We start from the raw sequence: 11,750 nt of genomic DNA, 5'->3' as shown, positions 1-11,750 counted from the left end.
TGCCACTTACCTGCAAGAGTGTCAGTACAGTCTACTAGCTTCAGCACTAATCCTACCTCTGTTGTTCTTCACAAATTCAAGGAAAATAATCACCTAAAGCAGGGTTATAATGAAAATGCCCTAGAGCTACTTCATGAGAAACACCAATATCTGCATGTTGGTAAAGGTAACCCATTTATTTAAAGGGAACCTGTCAGTAAAAAGTAGCCAATAGGGCCATAGTGGTATTAGGCAGGTAACTATATCAGTTTAAGGCTGGGGTCACACTTACGACTGTGGTGTGAGAAACTCGCACCACACTCACAAGTGTGACCCCAACCTAAATGTGTGACTTTCTAATTGGAATTATGGCTACAGAGACAAAATGTCCTAGATTCCCAGCACCCTCTCACAGCCCCCAGTGCTGATGTGGATACTGGAAGTAACAAATCATCGCTTAGACAGTGAGTATGCTGTAATCACTCCTCCTGCCCCTTGATGAACATTACACATACATATATACATACACTCTGGACTGGAACAAGGACAGACCTGCCTTGATAAGGGGGTGTGCTGGAGTCACATGCTCCTGATTCATGAAGAGGCATATGCCTCTTCATGAATCAGGAGCATCATTGTCACACTGTGATTGTTCATGATTATGAAAAGTGGCCCTGAATCGTCCCTAAAACTGGGGCCCTAGCTATCCCTTTTCCCAAAGGTACCTGTAAAGGTGAGGATGGTTTGGCCACCACCCTTACTGTTCTCCGCTAAACTGTCCCCTCTCCCAGGACAGAAATGCTAGTGTATCAACGTATAAGACAGACGGGGATAATAGGATGCAACAAACAAACAAACCCTCACCAAAGGTAGAAAGGTATATAGGGAAGGATAGGAATGCACCAACCAAATGGGAATAGGACAATGAAGAAAGCATGCACACAATAATCTCTAGCAGCAACAATGATCTCCGATTCAGCACAGCTTCTCCAATGAGCTAGGAAGCAAAACTTTCAGGCCGGCGTCACACTGGCGAGTTTTACGGACGTAAGAGCGCAGAAACTACGTCCGTAAAACTCGCATTACATACGGCACAATGCTTCTCAATGGGGCTGCTCCTATTAGCCGTATATTACGGTTCAGTATTATACGGCTTTCTACGGCCGTACAAAATCGCAGCATGCTGCGTTTGTCAGCGTATTGCGCAAATAATACGCCAATGAAAGTCTATGGGGGCGAGAAAAATAGGGATTCCACACGGACCTGCAGTGTGACTTGCGAGAAATACGCAGCGGTGTTAGTGAAAAGTCGGTAATTCAATTGCCGGCTTTTTCCTTCTCCTTCACAAACCCGACATGATATGAGACATGGTTTACATACAGTAAACCATCTCATATCCCCATTTTTTTTGCATATTCCACACTACTAATGTTAGTAGTGTGTATGTGCAAAATTTGGGCGCTGTAGCTGCTAAAATAAAGGGTTAAATGGCGGAAAAAATTGGCGTGGGCTCCCGCGCAATTTTCTCCGCCAGAGTGGTAAAGCCAGTGACTGAGGGCAGATATTAATAGCCAGGAGAGGGTCCATGGTTATTGGCCCCCCGTGGCTAAAAACATCTGCCCCCAGCCACCCCAGAAAAGGCACATCTGGAAGATGCGCCTATTCTGGCACTTGGCCACTCTCTTCCCACTCCCTGTAGCGGTGGGATATGGGGTAATGAAGGGTTAATGCCACCTTGCTATTGGAAGGTGACATTAAGCCAGATTAATAATGGAGAGGCGTCAATTATGTCACCTATCCATTATTAATCCAATTGTAGGAAAGGGTTAAAAAACACACACACACATGATTAAAAAGTATTTTAATGAAATAAACACAGCGGTTGTTGTAATAATTTATTGTTCTCGCAATCCATTTGCAGACCCTCGCTTGGAAAAATAATAAACGCACAATATACATACCTTCTGGTGAACCGTCTCGTCCCACGAGGTAATCCATCTGAAGGGGTTAACTAATATTACAGGCAGGAGCCCTGCTAAATGCAGCTGTGCTCCGTGCCTGTAATCCCCGGCGAATGAATGAAATGTAGGTCATTGACCTACATTTCCTTCAGTCGCGGTGATGCGCCCCCTGGTGGATGTCCTCATATGACCTGGAGCGTGGGAAAAAGTTCCCAGGCTGCAGTTCATGAGAACATCCAGCAGGGGCGCATCACCGCGACTCAATGTAAGTACAGATCCTGCTTTCCTTTCAGCACCCGGGGATTACAGGCACGAGCGAGTGGTTTATCGCAGCTCTGCCTGTAATATTAGTTAACCCCTTCAGATGGATTACTTCGTGGGACGTGATCTGACATCAGAAGGTATGTATATTGTGCGTTAATTATTTTGCCAAGTGAGGGCCTGCAAATGGATTGAGAGAGCAATAAATTATTACAACAACCGCTGTGTTTATTTCATTAAAATCCTTTTTAATCATGTGTGTGTGTGTGTTTTTTAACTCTTTCCTACAATTGGATTAATAATGGATAGGTGACATAATTGACGCCTCTCCATTATTAATCTGGCTTAATGTCACCTTCCAATAGCAAGGTGGCATTAACCCTTCATTACCCCATAGCCCACCGCTACAGGGAGTGGGAAGAGAGTGGCCAAGTGCCAGAATTGGCGCATCTTCCAGATGTGCCTTTTCTGGGGTGGCTGGGGGCAGATGTTTGTAGCCACGGGGGGGCCAATAACCATGGACCCTCTCCTGGCTATTAATATCTGCCCTCAGTCACTGGCTTTACCATTCTGGCGGAGAAAATTGCGCGGGAGCCCACGCCAATTTTTTCCGCGATTTAACCCTTTATTTTAGCAGCTACAGCGCTGAAATTTTGCACATACACACTACTAACATTAGTAGTGTGGAATATGCAAAAAAAAGGGGGATATGAGATGGTTTACTGTATGTAATCATGTCTCATATACTGTCGGGTTTGGGAAGGAGAAATGAAAAGCCGGCAATTGAATTACCGGCTGTTCACAGATATCGCGCTGAATGAAATATAAATACAGAATATATATATATATGTGTCTCAATGACATATATATATATATATATACATACTGTATATATGTTTTAATGAACATTTGAGCACATAAATCCATTAGATGTCGGTTTTGCAAGCCTGCGCGAAAATCTCGCAGTACGGATGTCATACGGATTACATACGGAGGATGCCATGCGCAAAATACGCTGACACACCCTGACTACGGATCACTATTTTGGGAACATTTCACCGTATTTCGGCCGTATTACGGCCGTAAAATACGGACCGTATTGTCTTACGCCGAGTGTGACGCCGGCCTCACTGTCAAGGAAAAGAAGGATCTGGCCAAGTTTTATAGGGAAAGGTAATGACCAGACCAGAAGCAGCTGAAATGGAGCTGCATTTTTCTGACCAGCATAGAAGGGGTCGTTAGCCTCTTCAGCAATAAAGGAAACCAAATCCAATTAATATGGGACACAAACACATAGGCTAAATGGAATACCTATGATTCACAATATGTAATAATCATTTAACCCTCATCTCCCAAGAGGACATGACGCACTCGTAACAGTCCCTCCGCCCCCCTCTCTACAAGGGGCCACAGGACCCTTAGGGCCAGATTTATCCAGATGAAATAAATCAATGGACAAACAATCTTTCAGATCAACCTACTGCCATTAACCTTACATGCTGACTTTCTCTCCTTAAGATTATACCCACCCGGCCAGCATCACACACAACGTATAAAAAAATCGGTCCGTTTTTCACAGCCGAAAATTGCACAAATGTTCCCTGAACAGTGATCCGTATGTCATCCGTGTGCAATGCGAGGATGCGATTTTCTCGCATCTAAGCATCCGTGTGACATCCGTATTGCGAGAGTTTCTGGCCGGCTTGCAAAATGGACATATAATGGATCCATGGCCTCAAATATTCGTGAAAACATATATAGAGAGTGTGAGTGTATGTGTATAATACACACACACTGCTCCAAAAAAATAAAGGGAACACTTAAACAACAGAGTATAACTCCAAATAATCAAACTTCGGTGAAATCAAACTGTACACTTAGGGAGCAACACTGTTTGACAATCAATTTCACATGCTGTTGTGCAAATGAAATAGACAACAGATGGAAATTATTGGCAATTATCAAGACATCAAGAAGTGGTTCTGCAGGTGGGGACCACAGACCACATCTCAGTAGCAATGCTTTCAAGCTGATGCTTTGGTCACTTTTGAATGTTGGTTGTGCTTTCACACTCGTGGTAGTATGAGATGGACTCTACAACGCACACAAGTGGCTCAGGTAGTGCAGCTCATCTAGGATGGCACATCAATGTGAGCTGTGGCAAGAAGGTTTTCTGTGGCTGTCAGTGTAGTGGCCAGAGTCTGAAGGCGCTACCAGGAGACAGGCCAGTACACCAGGAGATGTGGAGGGGGCCGTAGGAGGGCAACAACCCAGCAGCAGGACCGCTACCTCAGCCTTTGTGCAAGGAAGAACAGGAGGAGCACTGCCAGAGCCCTGCAAAATGACCTCCAGCAGGCCACAAATGTGTATGTGTCTGCACAAACGGTTAGAAACCGGCTCCATGAGGATGGTCTGAGTGCCTGACGTCCATAGATGGGGGTTGTGCTCACAGCCCAACACCTTGCAGGACGCTTGGCATTTGCCACAGAACACCAGGATTGGCAAATTCGCCACTGGCGCCCTGTGCTCTTCACAGATGAAAGCAGGTTCACACTGAGCACTTTGGCAGTGGGTCTGTAATGGTGTGGGGTGGCATTTCTTTGGATGGCCGCACAGCCCTCCATGTGTTCGCCAGAGGTAGCCTGACTGTCAGGCCGGCGTCACACTGGCATATTGCATCCGATGTGAGAGGAATGAATTTCTCCATCTCCTCCATTGCTGGGGTCCGCTTATAACGCACATCACTCGGATGATATCCAAGTGATGTGCGTTGAACCGAGAGTTTTCCTCAGTCCGAGACAATCGCAGCATGCTGCGATTGTCTCGGACCGAGGAAGACGGCCGACAAAAAGTCGGCTGGTGGGAGCTGCCCCATAGCTTAACATTGGGCCGAGTGCAATGCGATTTTTTTTTAATGCATTGCACTCGGCCGTTTAAAACGCCAGTGTGACGCCGGCCTCATTAGGTACAGAGATGAGATCTTCAGACCACTTGTGAGACCATATGCTGGTGCGGTTGGCCCTGGGTTCCTTCTAAAGCAGGACAGTGCCAGACCTAATGTGGCTGGAGTGTTTCAGCAGTTCCTGCAAGATGAAGGCATTGAAGCTATGGACTGGCCCGCCCGTTCCCCAGATCTGAATCCATTTGAACACATCTGGGACATCATGTCTCGCACCATCCACCAACATCATGTTGCACCACATACTATCCAGAAGTTGGCGGATGCTTTAGTCCAGGTCTGGGAGGAGATCCCTCAGGAGACCATCCGCTGCCTCATCAGGAGCATGCCCAGGCATTGTAGGGAGGTCATACAGGCACGTGGAGGGCACACACACTACTGAGCATCATTTCCTTGTCTTGACGCATTTCCACTGAAGTCGGATCAGCCTGTAACTTCATTTTCCACTTTGATTTTGAGCATCATTCCAACTCCAGACCTCCGTGGGATATTAGTTGTGATTTACGTTGAGCATTTTTAGGTTTTATTGTTCTCAACACATTCCACTATGTAATGAATAAAGATTGACAACTGGAATATTTCATTCAGTGATATCTAGGATGTGGGATTTTAGTGTTCCCTTTATTTTTTTGGAGCAAAAAAAAAAAAAAAAAAAAAAAAAAAAATATATATATATATATATATATATATATATATATATATATATATATTTTTTCATGCAGAACTAGATAGCCAGTAATTCATTTGTCGCCTTTGCTAAATCATTACGGAACCCGACAGGATATGAGACATGGTTTACATATAGTAAACCATTGCATATCAGTTAGATATTTATATGTCCCTCACTAATAATGTTAGTAGTGTGTGTAAAATTTTTGAGCTGTAGGTGTTAAATTAAAGGATTAATCACGGAAAAAAATTTCTCTGCAAGAGAGGGAAAGCCAGTGACTGAGGGCAGATATTAATAGCCTAATGAGGGACCACGGTTTTTGCTTTCTTAGCTTCCTGGCTAAGAAAAATCTGCCCCCACTCCGACACTTAGCATCTCTAAGTGTCAAATTGCCCTCTTAGACACAGCCTGGTGGCATATGGGGTGGTGAGGGGTTAATGTCACCTTGCTATTAAAAGGTGACATTAAGCCAGGTTAATAAGGGAGAGGTGTCAATAAGGCACCTATCCATTATTAATCCAATAGTATGAAAGGGTTAAAAATACACACACATTAAGAATAAAGTCTTTTAATGAAATAATGGTGTGGGCAATCCCTTCATTGTCATTCTCAATTAAGCAGATAAAAGGCCTGGAGTTGATTTGAGGTGTGGTGCTTGCATTTGGAAGGTGAAGTAAACATGGGGTCAAAGGAGCTCTCCATGCAGGTGAAGCAAGCCATCCTTAGGGTACGTGTCCACGGTCAGGATGGCCGGCGGTATCGCCGGAGCGGCTAAGCCGCTCGGCGCTAAGCCCCGCCCCCTTTCTGGGACGCGATGATGCCGGATGTGTTAACTGTACACATCCGGGATCATCGCCCCCTCGCATAGCGCCCTGTGATATTACTTGCGGCGACGCAGCGTCGCCGCAGGTAGCACGGACATGCGATCTGAAAAGACGCGCAGCATGTCCGGAGTCGCAGGGAAGTCGGATGCGTGTTTCCACGCATAGTGGACACGGGATTTCATAAAATCCCCTCCACTATGCTGGAACATATGGACGCTGCGTGTTTGACGCTGCAGCTCTGCGCAGCGTCAAACAAGCAGTGTTTACTGACCGTGGACACATACCCTTAAGCTGCGAAAACAGAAAAAAAACATCCGAGAAATTGCTACAATATTAGGAGTGGCAAAATCTACAGTTTGGTACATCCTGAGAAAGAAAGAAAGCACTGGTGAACTCATCAATGCAAAAAGACCTGGGCGTCCACGGAAGACAACAGTGGTGGATGATCGCAGAATAATCTCCATGGTGAAGAGAAACCCCTTCACAACAGCCAACCAAGTGAACAACACTCTCCAGGAGGTCGGCGTATCAATATCCAAATCTACCATAAAGAGAAGACTCTGCACGGTGCACGCCACTCATAAGCATCAAGAATAAAAAGGATAGACTGGACTTTGCTAAAAAACATCTAAAAAAGCCAGCACAGTTCTGGAAGAACATTCTTTGGACAGATGAAACCAAGATCAACCTCTACCAGAATGATGGAAAGAGAAAAGTATGGCGAAGGCGTGGTACAGCTCATGATCCAAAGCATACCACATCATCTGTAAAACATGGCGGAGGCAGTGTGATGGCTTGGGCATGCATGGCTGCCAGTGGCACTGGGTCACTAGTATTTATTGATGATGTGACACAGGACAGAAGCAGCCGAATGAATTCTGAGGTATTCAGAGCCATACTGTGTGCTCAGATCCAGCCAAATGCAGCCAAACTGATTGGTCGTTGTTTCATACTACAGATGGAAAATGACCCAAAACATAAAGCCAAAGCAACACAGGAGTTTATTGAAGCAAAGAAGTGGAATATTCTTGAATGGCCAAGTCAGTCACCTGATCTCAACCCAATAGAGCATGCATTTTACTTGTTAAAGACTAAACTTCAGACAGAAAGGCCCACAAACAAACAGCAACTGAAAACGACCAAAGTGAAGGCCTGGCAGAGCATCAAAAAGGAGGAAACACAGCGTCTGGTGATGTCCATGAGTTCAAGACTTCAGGCAGTCATTGCCAATAAAGGGTTTTCAACCAAGTACTAGAAATGAACATTTTATTTAAAATTATTTAACCTGTCCAATTACTTTTGGTCCCTTTAAAAACATCGTGGCACATGTTAAGGAGCTGAAACTCCTAAACCCTTCATCCAATTTTAATGTGGATACCCTCAAATGAAAGCTGAAAGTCTGAACTTCAACTGCATCTGAATTGTTTTGTTTAAAATTCATTGTGGTAATGTCTATAACCAAAATTAGAAAAATGTCTCTGTAAAAATATATATGGACTTAACTTTATAATACGACCGAGAAAAAAGCTGATGATGGGTGCTGCCCCATAGATTAACATTGGTCCGGGTGCTATGCAATTTTTTTTCTCGCATAGCACTCGTACGTATTCCTCTCTAGTGTGACTCCGGCCTTCCAATGTACCAGGTACTGAACAGGGTTGCGAACCGTATGGGAATCAATGATTTTCGATACCTGAAATTCTAAATTGCCATTAACAATAACCGGTGGTGGTGGTAAAGGTGATGGTTCCACAGGCGCAACAAATTTTTGGAGCAAAGACCTGTGATTCACACGCCCCAGGAAGAAGCTGACCCCGGGGTGCGAGGTCTTCTATATTTCACCAGTGGCATTTTCTGGGTTACAGCGATTTATACGGTAAACTATATTTTCTATTAGATGTTTATTATTGGTATGTGTATTTATATATATGATCCTTTTGGAATGGCAGATTTGTAATATATTTGCTTGTGACAGCTTAACTTTATGATAGAAAGTATTTGTGTATAGCTCGGTATTAGCAACACGGGTAATCTAGTAAAATATAACAACAGTGCCATCAAGCATTTATTTGTAGTTATGACAGTCTAACATCCATAAAATTATAGTATTTGGCATTTTTTTGCTTTATTATTATATGTACTTTGGATGGATTCAATACATCTTAATATGTACATGTAGGTGGTATTTATACTAAAGGATGGTTAATTTATAGAGGAACCTCGGTTTTTTCCAGTACCTTGTTTCTGAATTTTAACACAATACTGTTTTTGTATGAATTAATAAAAATTTGTATTTAAGATACATTTTTTGTTGTCACTTCAATATTTTATTGTTTTGCCCCGAATAGAACATTTCAATGGGTGTAAAAAAAAATATAAGGTGTTTTCTGTGATAAACATTATAGATCTTGAAAGACGATGGAAGCTTGAGACAAAATGCTACATGCCACACTGGCGGCACGGTGGCTCAGTAGATAGCACTGCAGCCTTGCAGTGCTGGAGTCCTGGGTTCAAACCCCACCAAGGACAACATCTGCAAAGAGTTTGTATGTTCTCTCCGTGTTTGCGTGGGTTTCCTCCGGGTACTCTGGTTTCCTCCCACATTCCAAAGACATACTGATAAGGAATTTAGATTGTGAGCCCCTTTGGGGACAGCGATGATAATGTGTGCAAACTGTAAAGCGCTGTGGAATATGTTAGCGCTATGTAAAAATAAAGATTATTATTACATGGTTGATTACGGTGACCAATAAGGACCAATAAACCTAGGACCTAATTTACAAGAAGGAACTTTCAATTTAATATTTTTGGTGGACAGCCATACCAAATCATTTACTCCCCAGGTCCAGACCTGACGATCATTGATCAGTCATACATTTGTATTTGTCCCCGATGATTCTGAACCCCTTCCCATACCGATGAGAGCGAAGAAAAAAATTGTCCCTCATCTTTATTGAAGGTACAGAATTGTGTATGGAAGACATATGCGCCAAAATTTTTTGACTTACCAGTGGACTCACTACGACGATTCTTTAATGCAAACTCAGCCAGTGGTAGAAAAGAAGACCAATTCTCCTGTTATCTCACACAAAACATCAGAGGGAAGTCTCCAAACTGTGGTTTAGGCATTCAGTCTGGCCATTACTTTGAGGATAGACAGCTGAACAAACGCCCTCCAAAATTTAGATAGAAATTGAGTCTCCCGATCTGCCACCACATTGGAGGGAACTCCGTGAAGCTTCATGATCTCAGTGACAAACACCTGAGCCAATCTCTTGGCGTTAGGGAGAGCAACTAAGGCAATAAAATGCGCCATTTACCTGGTAGGAGGATCTGTAATGAAATACATCAATGAATGAGTTAATGGTCAGTCGGGAATGGTTAATGGTAAAAGAGCGCCAGACAGATGAGCATGCGGGGTCTTGGAATGCACACAGACACAATAGGAGGACACAAAGTCAACTACATCCTTACGCAACTTTGGCCACCAAAAACTATGAGAAAGGCGGTGCAAGGTTGCCTTACTACCTGGGTGACCAGCCAGAGCCGAGTGATTATGTGCCTACAAGATTTTGAGACGAAGATGTACAGGTATAAACAGTTTCCTTGAAGGACCAGCAGGTGCATCCCCCTGAGCCTTTAATACCTCATCCCCAAGTTCAGAACACACTGCGGAGATGACTACCTCTTCTTGTAAAATATGGACAGCATTATCAGTACTTTCACCCCAGGGAAACTCCCAAGACAATGCATCCGCCTTGATGTTCTTGATCCCAGGATGGTAAGTGACCATAATATTAAACCTGATGAAAAACAAAGACCATCTAGCTTGCCTGGGATTAAAACGTTTTGCAGATTCAAGGTACATCAAGTTTTTGTGATCAGTGATGACTGTAACTGGGTGAACTGCCGCCTCCAAAACATGACACCATTCCTCAAATGCCAACTTAATGGCCAAAAGTTCCCTTTTGCCTACATCATAGTTTCTTTCGGTCGATGACAACTTATTAGAGAAGGAGGCACATGGATGCCATTTACCAGGCGACAACTCTTAAGACAATACAGCCCAAACCCCACATCAACCTCGACAATAAATTGTTGAGAAGCATTGGGTTGGATGAGTACTTGCGCAGTGGAAAAAGATCTCTTCAAGTAAGAAAATGCCTGCTGAGCGCAGTTGCATCACCTTGAGAAGTCCGCATCTTTCTTAGTCATGTCAGTGAGAGGTTTAACAATAGAGAAGATTCAAATAAATTTCCGATAATAGTGTGCAATCTCCCAAAAATGTTGTAATGCTTTCAGCTTTTCTGGACGGTTCCATTTCAGGACTGTTCGGACCTTATTAGGATCTATGTAGAAACCTGCAACTGACACTAGGAACCCTAAGAACTGAACCTCTTGTACAGCGAATACACACTTCTCCAACTTGGCATACAATTTATTATCATGTAGAACCTGTAACACCTGCCTGACATGTACCTGATGAGATTTAAGATCGTCAAGATATAATACTACAAATCTACTCACGAGGTTATGGAAGACGTCATTAACGAAATGTTGGAATACGGGCGGGAGCATTAGTAAGTAAAACCAAAAGGCATAACAAGATTTTCAAAAAGCCCTTCTGGGGTGTTAAACACCATCTTCCACTCATCCCCCTCCTTAATCCTAATCAGATTACAGGCTCCCCTGAGATCCAACTTGGAGAACCATTTTGCTCCATTAATCTGATTGAACAAATCAGATGTAAGTGGCGACACTAGTGGTATAGCCAAACCCCTCAGGACACTAGTTGTGTATCCAAGCCCCTCAATATATTCTGTGCTATTGCCCTCACTCTAGTTACCGTCTTAGGATAAGTTCACACTGGGCATTTTTGCTGCTTTTTTTCTGCAGCAAAACTTGATTTCTTGGCAGGAAAGACGCTGCGGCAAAAACGCATGTTTTGGGGGGTAACTTGTGTCTCTTTGTGCATGCTAATAAAGTTGCGTGCCCCCAGAGGAAAAAAAAACTACTTCCTGTAGAACCATACCTCTAGCTACAGTAAAATCACACTGGCAGGATGTTAAGGTTGGCAGAACTCACCAAGTATAAAT

Source organism: Ranitomeya variabilis, chromosome 1 (assembly GCF_051348905.1).
Source record: "Ranitomeya variabilis isolate aRanVar5 chromosome 1, aRanVar5.hap1, whole genome shotgun sequence".
In the NCBI taxonomy this organism is placed as follows: domain Eukaryota; kingdom Metazoa; phylum Chordata; class Amphibia; order Anura; family Dendrobatidae; genus Ranitomeya; species Ranitomeya variabilis.
This window is presented reverse-complemented; position numbering follows the sequence as displayed.